At 41.6% G+C, this 27379-nt stretch overlaps 1 long non-coding RNA gene across 1 annotated transcript; it reads right to left on the bottom strand.

Moving 5' to 3' along the window:
* Positions 1-1024: 1024 nt before the first annotated feature.
* LOC114687202 lies at positions 1025-27188 on the bottom strand. The gene is made up of 4 exons (XR_003733662.2): positions 25929-27188; positions 24270-24462; positions 9566-9649; positions 1025-1039 (listed from the first exon to the last, which is right to left on the bottom strand). It is a non-coding gene; the product is annotated as an uncharacterized LOC114687202 (long non-coding RNA).
* Positions 27189-27379: the final 191 nt, after the last annotated feature.

The following is a 27379-nucleotide window of genomic DNA, read 5'->3' as shown; positions in this document are numbered from 1 at the left end:
AAATTTTCTCAGGTATCCCTAAAGATGCTTCTCCCACAGACAATCAGGAAGCAGTTCAGAGAACATATCACCCACATTCCCAAGAGCTGGCTTGTGGGAGGCTTTTGGTTATTTGGTGGGCTATGGATGATTGTTATCATTTAGGTTAACATAGGAATGATAAGATAGAACAGTAGATTATTGAATCTACTTTAAATAATAGGGTCAATTATTGAATCTACTATAAACTAAAATAAAAACTGTTTATTTCAAATATTTTGTATTTGTAAGGACTTTTGTATACTGATACAAATTTAAGGTAATTTTTGTTGCAACACACTGTATATATGTTTCTATTCTTGCTTAAAGGATTTTTGTGTAGTGATGTAAGTTTAAGGTTACTTTTGTTACAACATACTGTATTTATGTTTCTACTCTTGCTTAAGGTATTATACCCATGCAGTTCATTTAAAAATGTAAAGTAAAGTTATAGCTTTTGAAAGCTATTATTATGAACTATTTAGGATAATCAAGAAACACAGGTCAGTAGTTAGTCATCTATAATAATCAAATTTGTAGATGTGTTAGGTATATTTTCAAGATCACATATAGATATATTTTAGATAGACAAATAGTTTTCAAACACTTTAAAAACCTATAGAATATGACAATTAAAATGTTTTGTTAACTTAGGGCTTTTCATGACAATGAGACGCATCTGCTTCTGGCAGCACCAATTTACTTCAGAGATGATAGGCACTGAAGAAACTCCTTATGAAGTTTGCTTTCACTGTGCCAAAGTTAACCACTGGACAACAAAACTGTTCTTGCCTTTGACTGATGACAATGTGCTGTGCAGACTGGACATGCAGGATCCACAGGAAAGTGACCGCTGAGTTTTGCCAAAACAAGGCAAGACAGTCCTTCAAGATTCCTGCTTCACAGAAGAGTCTGCCAGATATTCTGCAGGACACAGAGAAAAGTGACTGATGAACTTTGCCAATACAAGGCAGGACAGACCTTCAAATTTCCTGCTTCACTATCAAGTCTGCCAGATATTCTGGGCCTGTAGGCTGAATATGGATGTCCCAAAGTTGCAGAGGCACTTTGGGTGACTGTCTAGGCAGTGAAATGTCTCTGTTGTTAGGTAATATTACATCCTTCTGGGTATTTGATGGAGTCGAAGACTAGATAGTTATAGTTGCAGTTTTCCTTAGTTATGATAGAAAGCAGATTAGGTGTAAAACTCTGGATTCACTAAGATAGGTTAGATAATGTATTATGTTCTCTTAATATGCTAACTACACATGGACAGAATATTGTAAATGTAACTCTTACTTGATAACTGTTTTTGTTGTGTACAGTTTTACTACATTAAAGTTAAAACTTTTTATTTAGACAAAAAGGGGGAATGATGTAGAATATTATTTTAAGGTGTGTTATATTTGTTCATGCTGTGAAACATTTGTTTAATGATGCAAAGATGTGCTGCATTCATTTATTTTGTATTTGTTTAACTCTGTGAAGCTGTGTTACTGTGCCTGTCTAAAACAACTGATGGTCTAATAAAGAGCTGAACAGCCAATAGCAAGGCAAGAGAAAGGATAGGTGGGACTGGCAAGCAGAGAGAATAAATAGGAGAAATCTTGGAGGAAAAAAAAGGGCAACAAGAGAAGGAGAGGAAAACACCACGGACCAGCCGCCCAGCCACACAGCCAGCCATGGAGTAAGAGTGAAAGTAAGATATACGGGAGCATGAAAAGGAAAAAGCCCAGAGGCAAAAGGTAGATGGGATAATTTAAAGTAAAAAAAAAAATGCTGGCAAGAAACAAGCTAAGCTAAGGTCAGGCATTTATAATTAACAGTGAGCCTCCATGTGATTTATTTGGGAGCTGGGTGGTGGGCACCCCAAAAGAGTAAAAAACAACTAATAACATTTTGGTGTTTCAACATGGGTCTAGACTAAAAGAAAACTCAACAACAGAGTTTGAATGTCCTTTCATCACACTCTGCCATCCTTCCTCCTCCTGTCCTGTAGCTATCCAGAAAGCTGTAGAAATCCCAGGAAGAACCTCACTTTTCCTGTAACCTGCGGCTAGCGGATGATTCTACCCACTTCTCCAAGGCCAGGAAGATAGTTCTCTCCTCCTATTTACCTGCTTTTGTTTCCATCTCCCCTGCTTGTCCCCTTTCTATCCACAGTTCTAGGGTTTTGTCCCATCATCCTATTTGCCTCATTCTATACGTTCCCTAAATTATCTCATCTTGTTCTCACTATGACCTCTACCTTGGTTTAAAAGTCTCCACTGTGCATGTCTACTTTTCTCTCAATCATTGGACCCCAGTTTTTAAGTCCACTGGAAATTATGTGGACTTAAATTATCTGCATTCTTCAGTGTAGCAAAAGGCAAACACCACCTCTGTCACTATTTTTGACATCTCTTTCTAAAAGTAAATATCACACTGAGCATGCCAACAGTCTTATCATTTCAACTGTAATCTCATCCAGCATCTTAGTAATGAGCATCTACTGTGACATCACACTTCATCTAAGATAGCCCCATATATCTAGCTGCCTTTAATACCTCTGAACCTGGAAAAACAAATAACCTTGCTCCATGTACTAGGTGTTTTGTGAACAAGAAGGACAATATATAGCTAAGTATTTAGTACAGTGGTGAGTAGCATCCTCAGGTTCAAACCAAACTAGTTTCAAGATATTTGTGGAAAGCACATTGCTCTGGGATGTTCTGTATGTCCTGTGGGAGCCCGTTCTTGGGTTCCTCATGGCTTTACCCAGCAGGTCCGCATAGAGGATGATTAGGACCATGTGCCTGAGTGCAGGTGTCTGAGATGGTCTGCACTTGGCTGTGCTGGGGGATGGACTGTATGTCAAGTTGCTCTGATTGGTCAATAAATAAAACCTGATTGGCCGTGGCTAGGCAGGAAGTATAGGTGGGACTAACAGAGAGGAGAAATAAAAGAACAGAAAGGCAGGAGTCACTGCCTGCAGCAGCTGCCAGGACAGGGAAGATGTAAAGTACCTGTAATCCACGAGCTACGTGACAAGGTATAGATTTGTGGTAATGGGTTAATTTAAGATATAAGAACAGTTAGCAAGAAGCCTGCCACGGCCATACAGTTTGAAAGCAATATAAGTCTCCATGTTTACCTGGTTGGGTCTGAGCGGCCGTGGGACTGGTGGGTGACAAAGATTTGTCCTGACTGTGGGCAAGGCAGGAAAACTCTAGCTACAGCACATCTAAACTGAAGAGGTGCATGTGCTTTTCATGTCCTTATTCTCCAAATAATACAGTGTCACAACTGTGGTGGTATTGTGTTCCCCCAAATTATTGTGTGACTCTAATAAACTTACCTGGGGTCAGGGAACAGAACAGCCACTAGATACAGAGGCTAGAAAATGGTGGCACTCACACCTTTAATCCTAGCCTTCTGGAGGCATGGATCTCTGAGTTCAAGGCCACATTGGAAACATCCAGGCATGGTGACTCACGTCTTTAATCCCAGAAAGTGAGCCTTTAATCCCAGGGAGTGATGGCAGAAAGCAGAAAGATATTAAGGCATGAAGACCAGAAACTAGAAGCTTTTAGCTGGTTAAGCATTCAGGCTTTCGAGAAGCAGTTCATCTGAGATCCATTTGGATGAGGACACAGAGGCTTCCAGTCTGAGACAAACAGGATCAGCTGAGGAATTGGCAAGGCAAGGTGGCTGTGGCCTGTTCTGCTTCTCTGATCTTCCAGCATTCACCCCAATACCTGGTTCTGGGTTTGATTTTATTAATAAGACCTTTTAAGATTCATTCTACACACAACTGCATTGCATTGGGATGGTTTTAAATATACGGGAGGATGTGCACAGGTTCTATGTGAACACTATATTATTTTATATAAGGGACTTAGGTGTGTGTGTATTATGGAATCCAAAGAACCTGAGGAGCTACTACACTCTGAATAATGGGATGGTAGAAGTGGAAAATGCACAATGTGAGAGATCAGTAAATCAGAGAAAACTTCACAGAAGGCATAAGTGTTGTGAGAAACTTGATCACACTATGAACCCTGAGATTGCATTAATTAAATAAAATCAACCATGGGTCAAGAGGTGGATCCAGAAACTAGTTGAAGAAAGTAGGCATAGAGAGTAAGAGGGAGTTAGAAAAACAGAGAAACTTTTTTTTTTTTTTTTTTTTTTTTTGGTTTGGGATGGTGGAAGTGAAAGGTTCTCTTTTCTGGAATGTTGGCTTAGGAGGAAGGTCAGCTGGTTACTCCTTGGCCTCTCTGAGCTAACATGTTTTTACCCCAGCATCCTTCCTCCAGAGTCTTTATTGGTAAAATCATAAGCTTGAGATTTAGTTTAAAAATAACACATAAGTATTTAATCTGTCTGGCCACAATGTACAAAGGAAGGTATCAGTAAAAGTGTGTGTGTATGTGTGTGTAAAATAATTGCTTGTGAGTTTTTGTGAAGGAACTGTATGTATGCATGTGTGAGATAATACATGGAAGTAAGTAGAGTATGGACATATGCACTGTTTGAGCACATGTGTGTTAGTGCATGAATGGGTATACATACACATGCATGAATATGAGTGCACATGTATATGTGTAAAAGTGCATGAGGGAGTACACAGTGTGTGAGATGTATATATGAGAGTGGATTCATGTATGGGACAGGTTTGTATGGCAGGAATTTTATGTCAAACATATATGCATGTGAGCATGTGTGTTTGAAAGAGAGACTATATATAAATATAAGCTAATGTGTACATAACTATGTGATAAATGATAGGCAGATGTTTGTGCATATATGTAGAAGTAGTTGTGAGTTCCCCAAAGCTGGGAGTTTAGAGTGGGTCAGGAGAACAATTTCAGGCCAACATATGTAACTTCAGGCTCCCTCTTTCTTTCTTTCTTTCTTTCTTTCTTTCTTTCTTTCTTTCTTTCTTTCTTTCTTTCTTTCTTTCTTTCTTTCTTTCTTTCTTTCCTTCCTTCCTTCCTTCCTTCCTTCCTTCCTTCCTTCCTTCCTTCCTCCCCCCCTCTCTCTTCTTCCTTTTTTCTTTTTGATACAAGGTTTCTCTTTGTAGTCCTGACTGTCCTGCCTCTACCTCCTGGTTGCTGGGATTAAAGGCATGTGCCACCACCTCCCGGCTATGAGGTACCTTCTATTGGTGTTGTTGAACAACTTATCTTTCTCTGCCACCACTAGCTTCATGCCAGTATCATGGGTCTCATTGTACGTTCCCACTGCCACATGTCAAGCCTTGCTCATTTTTCACTACCAAACAAAGGTCTGATCAACTGGATCGCTGTAGTCAGAAGTTTTCCTGTGTCCTGGCCAGCCAGTGGTCAGGACAAATCTCTCCTACTCACATCCCACAAGTAAACACACAGAGGCTTATATTAATTATAACTGTTTGGCCTATTGCTCAGGCTCATTACTGACTAGCTCTTACACTTAAATTAACCCATAATCCTTATCTATGTTTAGCCATGTGACTTGGTACCTTTTCTCAGTTCTGCCTTATCATCTTGTATCCTCTGTGTCTGGCTGGCAACTCGCAGTCTCCTCTCTCTGCCTTTCTCTCTCTGGTGCCCAACATGGGGCTAGAGTTTCCACCTAAAACCTGACAAATCTTAAGAAAAAAACTTAAAATGGAGCTAAAAACAGCTTCCCAGTTGTGTCTCTCAGGCAAGCCATGAGCTACAGTATGGCGAGTTTGCAGCAGCGCCTGGGCTTGACCTGCAGCATGGCGGGTTCCTGCTGAGGTAGGTACACAGAGGTGTCTCCAAGCCACACAGTATGCTGTGTTGTGGATTTAGCTTTTGCTAGTACAAAAAAAGGGGGAGGTTGTTCTGGGCTACACGCTGCTTTAATGGAGGCATAGACCCAATGCTTCTGAGAGTTGATGGTACACATGGCCCAGAGCTAGAGGTAAATTACCTCTGCCATGTTGAAAAGCTGAAATGGGTGGAGTCAGCAGCCAAAGCTGCTGCTCTTTGTACTAGCCAGGCAGTTCAGCAGTTTAAAGTCTCTCCTGGTCAGAGAAGGATTATAGATTCACAATAAGGCAGATTCAGATGGAAAAAGACTTTAAACAGATTACAATGTGTGTAAAAATGTATGTAGACTTGGAAGAGAGAAGAAAAGGAATATAGACAGTTATATAAAGAAATAGAAAGTTTTAAAAAATAAAGTCTTTAAAGAGAAAGTAAAAGTAATATAAAAATAAGCCACGTAAAGATGGAAATCACACAGAGAGTCTGGATTATATTGTCTTTGGGATTTTTAACTGCAGAAAGACATCTGATTGTAAAGGATGCTCAGTTAAACCAATATGTATATTTTAAAGGTATCTTGACTTCAAAATTTGGATCTAAGGTTATGTTGCTTTGGAAAGGAGGCTCTGCTTTTGTTTCCACAGGAAACAAGAGGCTATGGATTTGTTCCAGGTTAAGATGGATCAGATTTGATCAACCTAGACGTCCTGAAACTTAACAGATGGTACCTATCAACAAAGGTTATAGCTGGTCTTCCCAGGACTTGACCATTATCTCAAATTTTCTCTGGATCCCCATAAGACTACCAGCACCACCTATCAGCAGGAAGTAGCCTAGAACACTATGCCCACATTCTCAAAGAATGGATTATGGATATTTGTCTTTGTTTAGAGACTGGTTACAAATTGTTATTCGTCATAGTCAATATCTTTCTAAAGAAAAAGGGGGATAGGATATAGATATGATAGGATGAAAGGATAGATCATTGAATCTACTTTTAAAGAGCAACAACTTGTGTAAAATGTTTTACATTGCTATAGATTTTAGTTTACTGATACAAATTTAAAGTTAATTTTGTTATACTGTATGTATATTTCTACTCTTGTTTAGAATATTTTGTTTGTGCAACTCATTTGAAACTGTAGTGTATAGTTGAGAAATACAGATTAATAATTAGTCATCTATGATAATCAAACTTATAGTCATGTTAGCTAAGTTTTCTAGGTATACATAGACATAGTTCAATTAGGTAGGTAATCTTCAAACACTTCAAAGACCTACAGAATATGGCATTTAAAATGTTTTAAGAATTTTGACTTTCTGGACATTGAGGCATGTCTGCTCCTGGCAGCACCAATCTACTTCAGAGAAGATAATGGGCATTGAAGAAACTCATTATGGAGTTGGCTGTCTTTGTGGCAAAATTAGCCACTGGGCAAAAAAGTGCCCTTGTGTCGACTGGTGACAATATGTTGTATAAACCGGATGTGCAAGACCCATAGGAAGATGGCCACTGAACTTTGCAAAATGAGATGGTCCTTCAGGTTCCTGCTTTGCAGAGGAGACTGCCGAAAATTCTACAGGACACAGGAAAAAGTGACTGAGAGACTAGACCTATGGGCTAAAGATGGATGCCCCAATGTTGCAGAGGAACTTTGGATGACTGTCCAGGCAGGCAGCTATCTCTGTCATTTCCAGAATTTTAGAAGTTGCTCACAATGCATTTCCTATTTAATTAGGTAAATATTATATCCTTCTGAGGTCTTTGATGTAGTTGAAGACTAGATAGTTATAATTTTCCTTGGTTATGATAAAAGATAAATTAGATATGAAACTTTAGACTCACAAATATAGGATAGATAGAATATTTTCTTTAATTTTGCCAAATACATATAGACTAGATTGTGTAACTGTAATTCTTGCTTGATAACTGTTCTATTATATGTAATTTTACTATGTTAAAGTTAAAACCGTCCTTTTTTGATTAGACAGAAAAGGGGAAGTGCTGTGGAATGTCATCCTGTGTGCTGTGAATGTGTGTTGCTCTGATTGGTTGATAAATAAAATGCTGATTGGCCAGTAGCCAGGCAGGAAGTATAGGTAGTATAAGCAGAAGAGGAGAATTCTGGGAAGAGGAAGGGCAGAGTCAGGGGTCGCCAGCCAGACACAGAGGAAGCAAGATGACAAGGCAGAACTGAGAAAAGGTACCAAGCCACGTGGCTAAACATAGATCAGAATTATGGGTTAATTCAAGTGTAAGAGCTAGTCAGTAATAAGCCTGAGCTGATGACTGAGCAGTTATAATTAATATAAGCCTCTGTGTGTTTACTTGGGGGATGCCAGTGGGAGAGATTTGTCCTGACCACTGGCTGGCCGGGACACAGGAAAACTTCCACCTACAGATCCTTGCTTCTCCTGTTTCTTTTGTCTGCCAAGCTTCTAAGGAACTTGCCTTCTAATCTCTGGGGAACATTTTGTAAAACATAAAGCAGATGATGCAGTAGTGTCGAGTTACCATAAATGTTCTCGAATGCTTCTTCTATATTTCTGGCCTTGTAACTGACAATTAGTAGACTGTAGACAACCAGACTGAACTTAGCAAAGGTTGTCTGCTCAGTTACAATAAAGAAGAAAATGGAACACGAAGGGACCACATCACTAAAAACATTGCGAGTGTGGGATTTTAACTGCTCACCAGCTAATAGGGCACAGACAGTGTCTCTCTTTTAGAAAGACAGAACATCTGGGAGGTGGAGATGCTCAGTCACAGCATTTATTTTTTAAAGATTCATTCTGTCTTTGTTTTCTTTAGAACTGTGCACTTCATTGAAAAATTCAAAGTAAGTTTAGAGGAAGCTGAGCAAAGATTGATCAGGGAGTACCCTGTACTATCTTTGCAAAGTTCTAGAAATCCATTGTTTGAAAAACAAAACTTTTTTGAGGAAACTTTTTGCTACTAAAAGTGAATACATATATGCAATTAGTACAATGATATTTTTCTGAATTTCATCAATCGCCATGCTTAATGCTATGTATAAAAATTCTTTCACTTTGTATCCTGTAGTTTTTTTTTTTTGGCTTTTTGGGGTATTTTTTGTTGTTGTTGTTTTACTCTTTGGGGGCCTGCCACCCAGCTACCAAATAAATACACAGACACTTGTTCTTACTTACAAATGCCTGGCCTTAGCTTGGCTTGTTTCTAGCTAGCTTTTCTAACTTAAATTATCCTGTTTCTCTTCTTCTACATTTTGCCTTGGACTTTTTATCTTTTTTACTCTATATAACTTTCTTTCTTTCTTATGCCATGGCTGGCTGAGTGGCTGGGTGTCTAGCCCCTGGCATCCTCCTCTCCTCTTTTTCTCACTCCTTGCTCCTAGCTCTTCTCTTCTAGATTTCTCCTTCTATTTATTCTCTCTGCCAGACAGCCCTGCCTATCCTCTCCCCTGCCTAGCTATTGGCCACTCAGCTCTTTATTAGACCATTGGGTGTTTTAGGCAGGCAAAATAGAATTAAACACAGCGTCACAGAGTTAAACACATGCAACATAAAGGAATGAAACACATCTTTGCATCGTTAAACAAATGTTCCACAGCATAAATGAATATTAACACATCTTAAACTAATATTCCACAACAGTATCCTGCTCATGCAATAGGTCAGTGGTGTGTATGTGTGTGTGTGTCTGTGTGTGTGTGTGTGTGTGTGTGTGTGTGTGTGTTAATTATACTGTTCTCACTGAAAAATTGGCTGAAGAGAAGTCACACATGCAGTCATTTGTCAATACTCACCATAGTTTGCCTGGGACAGTAATGGTTTCTTCTGGTTGTCCTTGAGTCCCATCTGACTTTGCCTTTTAGACTCTCCCAAGTGTCCTGGTTGGGTCAATACGCAGTCTGGTTACAACTAGGAGAACTGTGTTATCGAAGGTAATCAGCACGTGTTTGGAAAAACAGAAAAACTCCCTCATAAAAGGGATGCAAATAAGGTAGGCTTGGGAAAAGTTAGTTAGCAGACAAAGTATTCTGTGTGTTTTGTTTTGTTTTTACATTCCAACCAAAGTGTCCCCTCCCTCCCCTCTTCCAAGTTCCTCCCCCACACCCCCATCCCACCCCTGTCCTGTCCACTCAGCCTCCACTGTTTCTCTTCAGATACAGGCGGGCCTCCCATGGACATCAACCAGCCATGGTATACCAAGTTGCACTGAGACTAGGCCCCTCCTCGATTAAGGTTGGATGAGGCAATCTGGTAGGAGGAAAGGGTCCCAAAAGCAGGGAACACAGAGTCAGAGACATCCCCTACTCCCATTGTTAGGAATCTCACATGAAGACCAATATACACAACTGTCACATATTTGCAGAGGGCCTAGGTCAGTCCCATGCAGGCTCCCTAGTTGTTGGTTCAGTCACTGTGAGCCCTATGAGCCCAGGTTAGTTAGTACTGTGGGTTTTCTTGTGGTGCCCTTGACACCACTAGCTCCTACAATCCTTCCTCCCCGCTCTTCAGCAGGATTCCCTGAGCTCTGCCTAATGTTTGGCTGTGGGTCTGCATTTGTTCCCATCAGTTGCTGGATGAAGCCTCTCTGATGACAGGTGAGTTGGGCACCAATCTATGAGTACAGCAGAATATCATTAGGAATCATTTAATTGACTTTTTTTGCCATTCGTGTTTGGTTCTATCCTAGGTCTTTGGGGTATCCCGCCTCTGGGTCCTGGCCCTCAGGGGTAAGCTCCCTCTCAGGGTATGTGTCTCCAGCTGTCCCAGTCATTATTTGGTCACTGCCACAATTTCTGCATCATCTTTATCCCAACACATCTTGTAGGCAGGACAGATTGTAGGTTGAAGGGCTTGTGGCTGAATTGGTGTCCCAGTCCCTCCCATGGAAGTCTTACCTTGTTATAGGAGATGGCCAGTTCAGGCCCTATATTCCTTATTATTAGGAGTCTTAGCTAGGGAGTCACCCTCATTGATTCCTTGGAGTTGCTATTGCTCTAGGTTCCTAGTTCATCCCAGAGATGCCCCCACAGACCTCAATTTAAAACCAGATACACTGAACTTGATAGAAGAGAAAGTGGAGAATAGCCTTGAGTGCATTGGCACGAGACAACTTCCTGAACAGAACACCAGCAGCACAGGCTAATATCAACAATTAATAAATGGGACCTCATGAAACTGAAAAGCTTCTATATAGCAAAGGACACCGTCAATAGGACAAACTGTCAGCCCACAGAGCAGGAAAAGATTTTCACCAACTCCACATCTGACAGAGGGCTGATATCCAAAATATATAAAGAACTCAAGAAACCAGACAAAGCATTCTTATCTCCAGAGTCCACATCATATTGGGCAACAAGCTTGAAGTAGCAATGCCACAAGTGTCCACATTCCCACTATGACCAGCATTCACTGTGGCTATTGGCAGGTCTACATTGATCCGACCTCCATTTCCACCATTCATACCACTTAGCACGTGCATTTACATGACCAAACAGAAATACACACACGCACACACGCATGCATGCACCACACTTGTTTATTCTTTCCTATATATTCACCCCATGCTCCCATTTTTCTGTTTGCCTAGTTCTGTGAAGCCTTCATATATACATATACAAATAAATATATGTATTTACCAACACCCTTAGTTGTTTGCTTCTCTTTCTCTCTGGTGGTATTGCTTGTCCTGCATCATTGAACTATAGTCCAACCTACTTCCCAGTTGCTTTTCAAGAGGAATATCATTTGGAGTTATTGCTCTATAGAACAGGCTGGTGTTATATTCCTAACACTAAGAACCTCTGGTGAATTGCTGCAATCACACTCTTTCACACCTTATCCTCCCTTCAAACTTCAAATATCATGGCTGATAACTTTGCCTCACCAAGGAAACAGGTATGATCAACTGAGAAACACATCATCCTCCACTATCAAATCTACTCACTGCCCGTGTATGTCTCTACTACCTGCTCTAGCACAGAGACAATGGATAAACTTTCTCAGACCCTACTGAAGATTAGCACATGCTGTTGCTCCATTGCCCATCCTCTCTCATCTCCTATAGGTAGAGATCATGTACTTTCTGTTCCCATCCCTTTGTCAGCTGAAGCATCTCCTCTACATTTGATCTAGTCTCTCATCAACATACTCATGTGCTTTTATCTCACAACCTTAGACGTCCTTCTTTTACCCTCATACTCTAAAAGCAGTCCTGGGTCCATGATCCTGTACTAAGTTTATGTATATCACAATACCATGTTGTATACCAAAATTTATATGATAGAAAAATCAGTGACTAAATTGATCACTGAAACATCTGAATGAACACCCCCACACCGCACTGCTGTGGGATGGTCTGTATGTCAAATGCTCTGATTGGTCAATAAATAAAACACTGATTGGCCAGTGGCCAGGCAGGAAGTATAGGCAGGATTAACAGAGAGGAGAAAAGAAAGAACAGGAAGGTGGAAGGAGTCACTGCAGCCACCGCCATGACAAGCAGCATGTGAAGATGTCGGTAAGCCACGAACCACCTGGCAAGGTATAGATTTATGGAAATGGATTAATTTAAGCTATAAGAACAGTTAGCAAGAAGCCTCCCATGGCCATACAGTTTGTAAGCAATATAAGTCTCTGTGTTTACTTGGTTGGGTCTGAGCGGCTGTGGGACTGGTGGGTGACAAATATTTGTCCTGACTGTGGGCCAGGCAGGAAAACTCTAGCAACACCGCACTCATGCCTCCTCCCCATAATCCATAGCATCCAGCTGAGCTCCCAAGAGTGTTAAAGGGGATTCACGAAGACAGATTAGGTACACAGAATCCTATGCCTCTGGAGTGGGTAGGACATACCAGGTTTTCCACATTGTATAACTGGAAAATCCAAGGACATAGGAGTAAAGGAGCTTGCCCACATTCCACAGTGATGAGGTGGCACAGCCAGGAGTATGATATATTCAATGTCCTATTCCTTAAATATCCCTCTCTGCCTTAAATTGTCATAGTGACTTCTTATCTGGTACTTGTGCTGTCTGTCCTCTGAACAGTAGTAACTTGTAAGATTCAATGTAAAAGATTGAGCAGTCTGGGTTATGATACCTAAGGAAAACCTAACCAAACCTTCTGACCATTGAGTCACATGTGACAGAGTCCATGTTTTCCATATAATTTACTTCCTATTCATCCAGATTGCTTCAAATTTTCTATACATGCTTCCTGCTATTATTTGTGAAAGAAAAACAAGCCTCCTGGTCTAAAGGATTTATCCTGCCTCCTGCCAGTGTAACCCAAGGGATAGGCACAGAAGGATGATAGATAGAATGGTGTCCTAGCATCCCCATAGTGTCAGCTCTACAGAGAGAGATTCTCTCATGGATCACATGGCTAGCAGCCTTTCGTGTATAAGGATTTATTTTTTAACAAGTTATGACACTTTCATTGCTCCCAGAATCAGGGACGCCATGACTCAACAGCGGCAAATGTCTCGGTTTAGAAGTGGCACTTGCTCCAGGGCCTGTGGTCCCTCTATATAAATTATACCATATCCCTACAGATTTCAAGCCAGGACCCAAAGACTACTTGCTCACACCACCTTCTCTCATTCATCATATTTATCTCACTAAAATTCTGTCTTGTAATCTTTGAGCAATCTTTCAAGTCCCCTCTTTGCTCTTTTGGTATGACCACACTCCAAGTTCACACAACCATCATCTCTGGCCTAAACTACGGGTTGTATTATATGCCTAATTCATGTTCCTGTGCCATTCTCTCTTCCTTAAAGTACTCAGATGTGCTGGCTAGTTTTTGTTTTGTTTTAGGTGTTTTTCTGGTCATCTTGACACAAGCTAGAATCATCTAGGAAGAGGGAACCTCAACTGAGAAAATTTCTCCATCAGACTGGCCTATAGGCAAGCCTGTGGGGCATTTTCTTGTTTTATGATTAATTCAGGGAGGACCCAGCCCACTGGGGCCAGTGCCATCTCTGGGCTGGTAGTCCTGGATGGTATAAGAAGACAAGAGGAGCAAGCCATGAGAAGGAAAGCAGTAAGCAGCACCCTTCCATGACCTCTGTCCCAGTTCCTGCCTCCAGGTTCCTGCTTTGAATTCCTGCCCTGACTTCCCTCAGTGACGGACAATGTGCTTCCCCACCCAAGTACAATACCTTTCTGGGCCTCCTTCATCTTTCTTCTCCTTGGTTTCCACCAGGGAGCTGAGTTTATGGATGACTCCAGCATGACATAGAACATAGATTAAGGAGGGCATAGGCATCTCAAAGTCAGACATGGCAAGGTTGCCTGTATTGGCAGAAACTCTGAATGGGTGGACTTTTGAGAACAGAAGCCAGGATATCTGATATGCACAGGTCTGCTCAAATTCTGTCTTAGTCCTCTACCCCTCTCTTCCTCTATTTTCAGCAGAAGCTGGCCATCTTGACTATTATCCAGTGTTGAAGGATGTGCCATATATGAGACAAGCCTCCTGCCTGACAGCAGATCATTGTGATCATGGGAGTATATGGAGTATGACCACTTAGGGGATGCTACAAAAGCATGGCAATATTACCTAGCATAGCACTGGCTACCCAACTGGACTTCATTGGAGCATGTGTTATATGAAACAGAACGCTGTATAAAAGTCTTCTTGCTTCATACTTACCCTTCTATGTAATTAGCATGTTGAGGATGGATGGCCAAACCCAGTTCATTGGGGCTGCTCAAGCCCAGGCTTTTACTACAAAAATTATGGAAATTAACTCTGGATAATAATAATAATAATAATAATAATAATAATAATAATAATACAGTAGAAAGCATAATGGACAAATAAGACCAAGCCGGAGAATAAATTTCAGGGATGGAAGCAATAATACATTGAGACATATATAAAAGAAAAAAAAGACATGACCAATATTTCTAAGAATTCTGGGATATGTGCAATAACACCAAACCTAAGAATCCATAGGATAGAAGAAGAGGTGAACTGAGGCAAAGTCTAAAGGCATAGACAGTTTATTCAATAAAAGTATAGCCAAAAATTTCCCAGAATTAGAGAATCAAAGGTGCAGACAACTACAAGAGGCACATAGAACCCATACTAGACATGATCAGAGAGCATCTCCATGATATGTAATGGTCCAGATGTCAAATTACAAAGCAACGAAGCAATATTTAAAAACCAGAAGGGGAAAACAACTCACGTATAGAGGCCAATATATCAAAATACCAAAGATCTCACATCAGCAACCTTAACAGCCAGGAAATTACAGAATAATATAGTTCAAGCCCTGGAACCAAAAAACTGCCCACTAAGATTTCTATACCCTGCAGAGTGATTTCTAAAACTGATGGAGAAATAAGAACATTTCAAGGCAAACACAGGTTAAAGTAATTAATTTCAACCAAGCCAGCACCATAGAAAATAGTACAGAGGAACAAGACCATCTCATTCATCACAGCACAGAGGAATATATTTCATCTGAGGAGTAGATGAACAGAGGAAACTCTGAGAACAATCTGTGGTGCCAAACACACACCCAAACACCTAAGAGTGGCTGAAGAGGAAGAAGAGAACTACCAATAATCCAGCCAACCAGAACAACAACCAACAAAACTATAAGCAAGAGCAAGCCCACCTAGATAACAATCTTAAATGGAAATGGCCTCAACTCACCATTTAAAAAATGAGTACTAACTGGCCAGATTTAAACAAACAAAACCAAACCAAGATGCAACCTTTTGTTGTCTAGAAGAAACATAATCTATTACCCCTGAAGGTGAAAGTCCAAAATTTTATAGTCAAAGGACAGAAATGATCCTACCAAGGGAAGGTAGACTATAAACAAACCTATTCTCATACCTGAAAAAGTAGACTTCAAACCAAAACCAGTCAGAAGAGATAGAGAAAGGCACTACAGATTAACGAAGGGAACAATTCATCAAAAAGATACAATAACTGTCAATGATATATACTAGATATTTGGTATTGTAATTTCATGAAAACAACAACATTAAAGGCACAATATACCACTCTCATCCTTAGACACATCTTTCAAACTAAAAATTAATGAAGAAACTTCAGAGTTAGATTACACCATATACCAACTGGATTTGATAGGTGCTGTGGGTATCGCTCTATATAAATAAAACACTGATGGCCAGTGACCAGACAGGAAGTATAGGCGGGACAAGGAGAGAGGAGAATTGGGGAAACAGGAAGAAGGGGGAGACACTGCAGCCACTGCCAGGACAAGCAGCATGTAAAGACGCGGGGAAGCCACAAGCAATGTGGCAAGGTATAGATTTATAGAAATGGGTTAATTTAAGATATAAGAACAGTTAGCAAGAAGCCTGCCACGGCCATACAGTTTATAAGTAATATAAGCGTCTGAGTGATTATTTTATACGTGGATTGTGGGAATGCGGGGCTTGGTGGAACCTGGAGAGAAGCCCTCCAGCAACAGATAGGTAGTTACAGAATATTCCATCAAATACAAATAGGGGATACACAAAGCCAGACATGGCTGGATATGCCTATAAGCCTAGAACTTGGAGAAAGGGAACAGGAGGATTGATGGCCTTCAGCCTAGCTGAAAAGAAGAACAAGCTCTAGGTTCAATGTGACGCACTATCTCAATAGAAACTATTAATGGTATAATTGCTTATGCTAAAAAAAAAACTCAAAAATTCTCAAATAAATAAGCTCATGATGAACATAAAGGTTCTAGAAAATACAAAACAAAATGCAGTAGACAGCAAGAAGCAATAAAGATCAGGGCAGAGGTAAATGAACTAGAGAGTTAAATGAACTAGGGAGGAAAAGATTAATTAACAGAATCGATGAAAGCATTGATCCTTCAGAACAATAAACACAATTTCAAACTAACCAAAAGAAAGTGATAACCAGAGTTCATAAAATTAGAGATGGATTAGGAATTGTAACAACAGAGTCCAAGGGATACCCCCAAAGAGTCTAAGTCCTACCTCAGAGATTCTCATACAGTCATGCTTACTACTACCCACCACCTAAGGAAACCCAGTACCAGTTGAGTGGATAAAGAAAATATGAAGAGGCACAACAAATTTATTCAGCTGAAATGAAAAATAAAGTAATGACATTTTCAGGAAAATTAATGGAACAGAAACTTACTATATTAAGCAAAACATCTCAGAAAGACAAATAATTCATGTTTTCTCCCCTATGGACATCCCAGAACTTACTTTTTCATGTGGGTGAGTACAGGAAGCAAAAAGTATGAAGCAAGAAATGAGATAGTGAGTTGTTTGGCTTTTTTTTTCTTCTTGCTTAATTCATAGGAAAAAGTATGCATTATCAATGTAATAAAGTAAGTTCAGCTAAAAATCTATTTGGCAAACTAATGAGTAAATGTCTTTAAAACACAAGTAGTTTCCCATTTACTGAGCTTCCTCAGGGAGGCCTGGAGTGAACAGCATTATGGGATGAAGTAAAAATGGACAAAGTGGTTGGAATGTATTCAAGGGTCCTCTGCACTAAGTCCTATGTCTACTGAGCATCTAGTGTGTGCCTAGATGAGTACTTTAGTGGAGGCATCTCTACTCCTTGGATGAAAGTCATTTGATTAGGAAAAAAAATTAGTTCAAATAGATTCCAAAAAGAGCACCTACATGCTGAACATAGCAGGGTGGGCCAATCTCTCAGTGGCAAAGAACTGGTTTAGTTGCCAGTCACTGCCTACCAGAGGGCTCCCATCCCCAATCCTTGCCAACTCCTGCTCCCTGTCTGTTGGAGCCCACCAAGGTTTCCTAGTGGCTTTACCCAGCAGGACTGCATAAGAGGATGATTGGACCACAGGCCTGGGTTCCAAGTGTTTGGAAGGGTCTACACTTGGCTGTATCTAGCAAGGGGGAGGTCTATTGCTCCTCCCCTTGGCATTGTTATAAAAAGTCCTTTTGAATAAAGTTCTGGGCTGGGAGATAAGGATCCAGGCCCACCTGAGGCTATCCTGTGTTTCTATGTGTTCCTCTCCCCCTCTATATTTCTATTTATGTTTCTTATCCCTCACTCCTCAAGAGTCCCTGGGGTAAATAAATGTGGGAGCTGGTCTCCCACACCTGTCTGTTCAGCAAATATTTTCAAGGAAATTACTACAATAATTTGAAAATTGGAGCCCCAAGTACACAGTCAAGTGGTCATATGTTTTGATTTTGGTTGTGGGAATTGAACTCAGGGCTTACATGTGCTAGGCATGTACTCAACCACTGACCTATATCTCCAGGTCAAATCACTGTTTAAGTAGAAGCCACATGGCCTGCCAAAGTCATCAAAGGGATAGGTCCTGAGCATGGGTGCTTATGCTGAATGAGTAAGAGGTGCATTATAGTTCAGGCAGTCTTTAAAAGAGGGTGACACTTTCACAGGATGCTTCACACCTTTGGCCCATGACACTACATGCCCTACAACAGCAGAGAAAGACCCTGGTGTAGCTGAAGTTTTCCTGTGTCCGCCCAGCTCCTGCAGCCACTCAGACCCAAGTAAACACACAGAGACTTATGTTGCTTACAAACTGTATGGCCGTGGCAGGCTTCTTGCTATCTAGTTCTTATATCTTAAGTTAACCCATTTCTATTAATCTATACATTGACATGTGGCTTGTGGCTTACCTGGCTTACCGGTACTTTACTCTTGCTTCCTAGGGCGGTGGCTAGCAGCGTCTCCTGACTCAGCCTTCCTGTTCCCAGAAATCTCCTCTCTGCTTATTTCTCCTATACTCTACTTCCTGCCTGGCTACTGGCCAATAAGCATTTTATTTATCAACCAAATCAGAGCAACACATTCACAGCATACAGAGCGATCGATATCCACAGCATCGTGGAGTTATATTGCTGTGTGCTGAGGGGTCTCCACTCCCATGGCTTTCACACACCTTTCGCCTATATTACTGCATATGTCTTATACCTGGTCTTTCTGCTTCCTCAGAACTCACATGCTACTATTCCTCTATTCCACTGACATCAGAGTGACCATTCTGGAAACTAGACATAATAGGTGTCTATTTATAGCCCTCTGCAGACAGTCTTTCTAGGGTGCAGTTAAGTTTCTTAACTGGTATTCTAGATCTTTCCTGACCAGGGCCATACTTACTTAATGGTCTAGCCTCATCTTTCATCCTGTCCCATAGATCCCATTCTCCTGGAAATCTGTTTCACTATTCCTTGAGTGAATGGTGCTATTGTATCCCTATATTACTTACCCCAAAAATATTCAACGTCTGAGCACCTACTCTTTCTTTTTCATTTAAAAACAATTACTTAATATATTCCAGAGAACCAGCTCAGAGGATAGATACAATTTAAGTTATTTAAATTGATTGCTGGATAATATACAATGGGAAACTAAAAAGTATACTTAGCAAGTGGAAAACTGGATAGTGTATCTAATTCTAGCAATTCAAAGGAAACTCTCCAACCTGTAGCCATCCCACTGGGCCAGCAGGGAAGCACTTTGTGGTAAGAAGCACCTAGTCTTATAAACAAACTCCCCAGGAATTGTATAATGTCTAGACCCTCAAAATTACATGTATGCACGAAAAAATTGATAACAATGACAAAAATGCATAAACAAATAGATGAACTGTGGAAATAAACACAAAAACATGAACTCAGCCATATTATGTAAAAGATATACAGTTTTTCTTTGCATAAATTGCTAATATGGCTATAACACAATTTTTATATAAATACAAGAGACAAAAAGCAATAATGTTAAAAAAAAAAAAACTAATAGCAACTGGGGCTAGGTTCAGTAGGTGCAAGTGCTTGGTGTGCAAGTGTAAGGATCTGAGCTCTGATCCCCAGCACCCACAAAAAAACCTGAACTTGGCTGTTGTCCTTGCAATTCCAGCATGGGGAAAGGGCAGGAGCCCCAGGAGTACCAGAAGCAGGAAGATTTCAGGTGCTTCTTGGCCAGCTGCCTCCCTAAAAAACAGTGAGCTCCAAGTTCAGTGAGAAACACTGTATTAAATGAATAAGGTACAACCAAAGCCCTCCTCTGACCTATGTGTGTGTACAGATACATGCATACACTACACATGTGAATATAGTACACATAAATAATAATAATAATAATAATAATAATTATAATAATAATTATAATTATAATTATAATAACCTAGCAAGGGACAATCTGGGCAATCTTGGTACTTGGAATTGCCACCTGTTCTACTGTCAACCCAGAAAATACATCTTAGATAACGGAGCTTCTGAGAGCTTCTAGTGTACTAGCTTTGTTTGAGGCTGACTCTTGAGTCCCAAGCATTGCTACAGGGCCAAAGGGAAGAAAAGTATGCTAGAGTTGAACAAGCCTAGTAACCCACAAGCAGACAGCTGTTCTGAGTTCCTATCTTTCCAAAAGACAATATAAGGAAAAGCAAACAAACCTGTCCATGGGTGAGTAGAAGACTGAACTTGGTGTCACAGACTAGATAGAGCAGCTAATGTGGTATTACATAGTCAATTTTTTACACTGGATTTCAAATTCAAATGAAAACACTGTTTCATAGAACGGTTAGTAAACACTGAATAGATGTGTGCACTGGCTAGTGCAGATTATGCCTTGGAAACCTAGTTACTTTCATATCTACAAAAGAACTGATTCGTTTAATCCCTTATTCTCTCAAACTCTGTGTCTTCAGTGCATGAGTTTGTTATGCTAAGAGAATTATGTTAAGAGAAACAAGACTGCATTATAGAAAACAAGCCTCATTTAGACCTCAAGGTCTCTTAAATCCTTGTAACAATTGGTACCTCCAACACAGGCAATCAACATTGAGGAAATCTTTCCAGAAGGTGTCAATGACATACAGGAAGTCACCTGTGTCTCCAAAAACCAGGAACAGTTGAAGAGCAGTGACCATAAAAATTTGGTGTTGGCAGAGAATCTGTAGTTTTGGTAACAAAATAAAATAGGAAACTATCAGAGCAACACAGGGGAGAGTACAAAGTCCACCCTGTAGTAATCTGCCCTGCCTGTGCAACTGCAACTGCAGAAGGCTGTAACCACCACTTGAGACAGAGAGCCTCAGAAAACCCATCAAGTGTTCTCAGTGAGAGCCATTTTAAAGAAAGCGGGGGATTAATTTAAAAAGCTCAGTGGGACAGTGTCAAGGCACTGGCAGAGTGAACTCAGGCCCCAGAAAAACTCTCTCCTCATCACTGTCAGAGTAGCTGCAAGAAGCTATTTCTTTTTATTTTTAAAGTTTTATGTGTATGGATGTTCTACCTGCATGTATGCCTGTGTATTAAATGTGTGCAGTGCCCTAGGAGACCAGAAGAAGGCATTGGATCCCCTGGGACTGAAGTTACATGTGGGTGTGAGCTGCTATGTGGCTGCTGAGAACTGAACCTGGCTCCTCTGTGAGAGCAGCCAGGCCTCCTAACCACTGAGCCATCTCTGCACTCCCAAGAGGCTAATTTGAAAAGACCCCTGATGAGTTAGTTGGTGGCTTCAAGACATAGAGGAAAAAGATCCTTACTACAGCACACACTCTTGGAACCCACAGGTACTGTCACAGTACTAAATGCTCTATCCTAGCCTCCAGAGCACCTCCAGACTGGGAGTGGGAAGTGTATTTGAGTTGGAACCACATGGTATTCAGGAAAGTACAAATGTGGTCTGAACAGAAGCATGAAGTGAAATCCACACACAGGCTGCAAGCATGTGCCCCTAAACTTTGGAAGGATTGCCTAGTAGTGTGAGCAGCATTCATAGCCCAAGCTATGAAGTATTCCCAGAGATGTGATCCAAATCTTTCTAGGCTTCACAAAGGACCTCCCTGCAACATGACCAACCCTATTCATGAAAGAACCAGCATCTGCCACCAGACCTGCAAAAAAAGCCATCCAGTAGCCTGAATGACACCTGCCATCCAGGAAAGGACCTCCTAGAAACCCTGTCTCATTTTTTAATCCTAGAATTCCCTATACTTAAGTCCAGAGGGGCAACAACTATGCAATGGAAGTTTTGCTGGGTCTGTTTGCGTGTATGTGTGTGTGTGTGTGTGTGTGTGTGTGTGTGTGTGTGTGTGTGTGTGTGTTTGCATGGTGCATGCATGTGGGCTCTCCTGTGTCATGTTCACTTTTATGTAGGGGTGACAGCACGTGTTTGTGAAGAGTTGAGTGGAGGCCAAAGGTCAGCCTCAGGTATCATTCCTCAGGAGCTTTCTACATCATTTTCTCAAACAGTATCTCTCATTGGCCCTAAAATTCAATGAGAACACAAGGCTAGCTGGCCAGGGAGATCCAGGAACCCACTTGTCTTTGCTTTTTCAAAGCTGGAATCAAAAGTGAAAGCCACCCTGTCTAGCTTTTCACATGGGTGCTGGAGATCAAACTCAAATCCTTATGCCTTCAGGCCAAGCGCTTTACACACTGAGGTAAGCACCTCACCCTGGCAATGTGAATTACTAATAAACCTTTGCTGGTTGAAGACTGATTTATATTTCTTAATCTGAAAGTTAGCATAAAACCACTGGAACTAGACATTTCTTGTCCTGAGACAACGTTAAAAGACTAAACAGTGTTGTCGAGTATTATTTTAAGATGTGTTACATTTTTTTATGCCATGGAACATTTGTTTAATGATGCAAAGATGTGTTGCATTCCTTTATGTTGCATTTGCTTAACTCTGTGAGGCTGTGTTACTGTGCCTGTCTAAAACACCTGATGGTCTAATAAGGAGCTGAACAGCCGCCAATAGCGAGGCAGGAGAAAGGATAGGCAGGGCTGCCAGGCAGAGAGAATATACAGAAGGAGAAATCTGGGAAGAGAAGATCAAGGGATGAGAAAAGGAGGAGAGGAGGACATCAGGGGCCAGGCACCCAGCTACACAGCAAGCCGCAGACTATGAAGTAAAGAAAGGTATAGAGAAATAGAGAAAGTAAAAGCCCAGAGGCAAAAGATAGATGGGATAATTTAAGAAAAGCTAGCTAGAAACAAGCCACGCTGAGGCCAGGAATTTATAAGTAATAATAAGACTTCGTGTGATTTATTATTTAGGACCTAGGTGGCGGGCTCCCCAAGAATTAAGAGTAAAAAAACAACCAACTACGAAACAGTCTTCTTCCTGGTTTCCTTTTACCCACTGAAAGGATTAACAAGGACCAAAGAGCCACCAAGTATTTCCTTGTGGTATCTGTACATGTCTGAACAGTCTGCACCCCATGACCACACCATGGGAAACAAGCTCTTGAGGAATCTGTTAGCTATATTTGAGCTAACTGATTAGGAAATAGTGGGGCTTCCCATCCCCTCAATTTTATGCATTGGCATGGCTCAGCAAGTTAGATCTTTAAAACCTTTCCAGTGTCAAGCAATGGAATTTTGGAGGAATTCCTGAGGTTCACAAATGGCTGTTCACTTAAGGAATGTGGGAACTGGCATTCTGCTAGACTTCTAAATTAAAGAACAACAAAAGCCAAGTCAGTGAATGTCCTGTTTCCTCTACAACCTTTAGGCTTACTCTAATTACCATTTCCAAAGGAGCAGCCCTCATCGTAAAATTTGCTCTGCTTCTCAACATCTACAATAAGTTCCAGTAAGGCTGACAGCTAAAAGTGTAGACACCAACTTGGAGGCCACTATGTTCAATGAAAGGGGCAAGACATGAAAGAACAAATAATTGAAGATGCAACCCAGAGGTCCTATGGTACAACCTGCCCCCCCCCAGCCCCCCGGCCATGGAGACAGAAAATAGATAGATGACTACTGGGAGGTTCATGTCTAGAGGAGAAAGAGCTCCAGTCTGGGGAAAAGAAGGAAAAAAAATTCCATAGATGAAGGATGATATTGTTTGCAATGACATTGTGAATGCCCTAGGTGCTGATGAACTATACATTTAACTTGCTAAGAAAGTACAACTTTGTTTATATAATTCATTACAACAAAATCCTTTCAGGGGCTGGAGAGATGGCTCAGTACTTAAGAGGACTGGTTACTGTTTCAGAGGACTGACAGTACCCACATGGAGGCTCACAATCTTCTGTAACTCCAGTTCCAGTGGATCAGACACCACTTCCTTTCTGTTCCTGATCCTTTACTCTTTCTTGCCTCTAACATGGAATGCTCCTGCCCATCATCTCCAAATCTACACATGCAGCCTACATTTCTCCTTCTTTTTCCCTATGCCACTTTCTGCTCAAAATTCTTGGGGGTGAATGGAAAGCATCTCACAGTTTCCTATTATTTCACAAATTCATGCTCACAGTTTTTTCTCTTTCTCTTCCCTCACAATGAACACACACACACACACACACACACACACACACAGAGAGAGAGAGAGAGAGAGAGAGAGAGAGAGAGAGAGAGAGAGAGAGAGAGAGAGAGAGAGAAAACCTCTGATGCCTGGGGCTGGGTCAGGATCTCACCTTTAGTCTATCAGAAAAGATTTGGGCACAGTATGTCTCAAAAATATGAAACATGATCAAATGGTAGCAGACAATCCAGGTCAGAAGAAGGCAACATCTTACCTCTCTAAGTAAGAATTTCTTACTCTTTTTCTCTGAGTAAGGAAAGAATTCCAGCTGACCTCCGAACAGACTGTCAGGAGCCCATCAGTCTTGTCCTCTTCCTCTGGGTCATCCATTGAGAAGTTCAGAGTCTTTGAAGGAATTTCTGAGTGGGGGCCAGGAAAGCAGAGACCCTGAGTGACTCTGGCTCTTCCTGCAGCAAGCATACAAGCACATACAACAAAAAATGCCCACACTGATTGGGTAGTCCCATTAGGTGAAGCAGCACCATCATCTGAGTATCCTCTTCAAGGGCACCAGAATCCAAAATGAGACTAAAGACTCAGCAGTGCATTGGGTAAATGTAAGCCAAAATCAAAGGAGTAATCGAGAGGAAAGGAGGCAGAAACCCTGGCCCAAGGTTACATCTGAACTACTCCATACCAAGCTCTACACTAGAAGTGCTCCACAGAACACTGTGGAGCTATGCAGCACAGTGAGGCTACCAGTAAGCCAAGCATGGCTCTAAGGTACTGGACACTCGGCCAGTCTGTGTTGAGATGTGCTATTCAGGCCAGATACATACCAACTTCAAAGAGGTAGTGCGAAAACTTGAACAAAAAACTGTTCTTGATAACATTTTGTATTGATCACATGTTGAAATAAAACATTTGGATTTCTTAGGTAAAATAAAACACATTTTTAATTCGTTTCATCAGTTTGTTTTGACGTGATAGAAAATCTGTTAGATTTCAAAAGCTAATTCCCTCCTGGTCGACCCCAACCTGAGAGCTGATTAGCTTTTGTGTGTTATCTTAAAGTTTCCCTACCTTCCCATCTGAGGAGTGGTCTCGCATCAAACCCTTGGTCCAGTAATGCTCCTGCACAGAGCTCTTTAGGATCAAAGGATTGGGAATTGCGTCGGGGATTTAGCTCAATGGCAAAATACTTGCCAAGCAACTGAGAAGACCTGAGTTCAAATCCCCAGAACTGACAGAAAGCCAGATGCTTAGAAGCATCACTGTTCTCCTCAGGCAAGATGGAAAAGAATCCTTAGAAACTGGTTCAGCAGGGAGAACAAGGAACAGATCCTGTCTCAGACAAGGAGGAAGGTGACTGCCACAGGAACTACACACACACACACACACACACACACACACACACACACGCACGCACGCACGCACGCACGCACGCACGCACGCACGCACGCACGCACGCACGCACACACAGCACGCACGCAAGCACGCACGCACGCACGCATGCACGTACACAATCTGCATGCGCGGATTGGGCCAACAGGCACTGGCTACAATCCTGGGATGCAGTCTGTGAGTCTCGGGGCCACACTCTGGCCTTCTTTATGCCATTCTTGGGCACCTAGGTCTGGTAGTCAGTCACTACGACAACCCAGACAAACAGCTCACCACTGTTTACACATCCTGCCTTGAGATCTGAGTTCTGAAGTTGTCCTGAACTCTGAGGGGTGATCCCCAAGGTACAGACCCCTACCGCGTGAATGCTCCCCACACAATCCCCCTCCTCTCCCATCCATGACCAGAACACCAGCCACTTCCTCCATTGCCACCTTAGAGGGAGCCTTCCCTTGGACCCAGGAGTCGTATTTCCTAGCCTAGCCAGTGGCTTAGTTTCCTGCACAGCGGAAAAAGAACTGTTACTCACCCCTTTAAGGCCCATTAGGTGCTCCGGAGCGTTCTGGGAGCTGTAGTCCGCTGTCCAGGCGCAGGCCCAGATCTACCCATGATCCTCCCCCTTAGGGGCGTGGAGTTGCGCACTCTGGAGACAGTCTCCTTAACCAGAGATACTGCCAAGCTATTTTCGGCTGCTTGAGGAGCGACAGGAAGCCCACGGTATGAATGCTGGCTTTTTTTTTTTTAACTCACCACCTCTGTCCCCTACAAGTGATGTGTTCATGGATAGTAGAGGACAGAGTGAGGATACAGGATGTTAACTCCTGATTCAGCTCTGAGTTGGGTCAGGTACTCCCTGGTCCCAGAGTGGATCATCGGATCCAAATGGAAATAGTACCTGTCCTTGTAGAGTTTGACGATTACAAACCGATTACAAACCGAGTGAGGCCACTGGCTAGGATGAGAGTAACCTTTGATGCAGCAATATCTGGATTAAGCAGGTCTCGCCTCCACGGAACCTGACTCTCAGTTTCTGGGATAGGGACCAGCTGCACAGAACTCTACATTGCTTTAAGGACCATCATTAATAACACCAGTGGCCCACTATCCATGTCCCCAACCTCCTGAGTAATGCAACACAAACTCAAAGATGGGTAGCTTCTACTTTCCAGGTTGTTTTCAAACTGTGAAAGTCTCTCCACATTCATCACTGCCCCCATGCTGTACGTCCAGGGATCTATAAATGGGGTTCAGGAGCCTGCTGTGCAGACCAGTGGTACAATTTTTGCCAAGCATGTGAGAGAACCTGGATTCCAGCCCCACCACTATCAAAAGTGAGGGGCATGTGCCTCATGTGCAAATATGTTCTCAAATTTAGGGTTTCCAGTGAATGTAACTTTCCTGGAGTTTAATATTCTGATTCTACATGCTTGAAACCTGGCGGCTTCATCCTGTTGACTCCCAGTTCCTTCCACAGCTCCTGTTTCTCATCTTTCCAAAAGAAAAGCATACTCCTCACACACTGTGTAATATGTATCTTGAAGTACTTAAATGCATCAGCTCAGGACTTCAAAATCAAAAAGGCCTACCAGCAATGGGTTCTAGAGTCTTTCAAGATAAAACAAAGCATTTTTTAGAAGAAAATACATGTGAGGAAAGAAGGATAGAAATATAAATACACTGAAGCAAAATGTGGATGTGAAATTTCCAAAATAAGAAAGAGCTTAGTTCTGTGTTTTAAACAAGAGTATCAAGTTTCCTCTCTCTCTCTCTCTCTCTCTCTCTCTCTCTCTCTCTCTCTCTCTCTCTCTCTCTCTCAGACACACACACACACACACACACACACACACACACACACACACGACACACCACCCATCACATCACATTACTCATTGATGGACTCTTGGATTGATTCCGTGGCTTGGTTATTGTGAATACTAGACAAGTGCACATGGGAACATGGCAATTTCAACATGGTGCTGA

Source organism: Peromyscus leucopus, chromosome X (genome assembly GCF_004664715.2).
Source record: "Peromyscus leucopus breed LL Stock chromosome X, UCI_PerLeu_2.1, whole genome shotgun sequence".
Taxonomy (NCBI): Eukaryota; Metazoa; Chordata; class Mammalia; order Rodentia; family Cricetidae; genus Peromyscus; species Peromyscus leucopus.
Note: the sequence above shows the minus strand (reverse complement) of the source record. Positions and strands in the feature narration are given on the sequence as shown.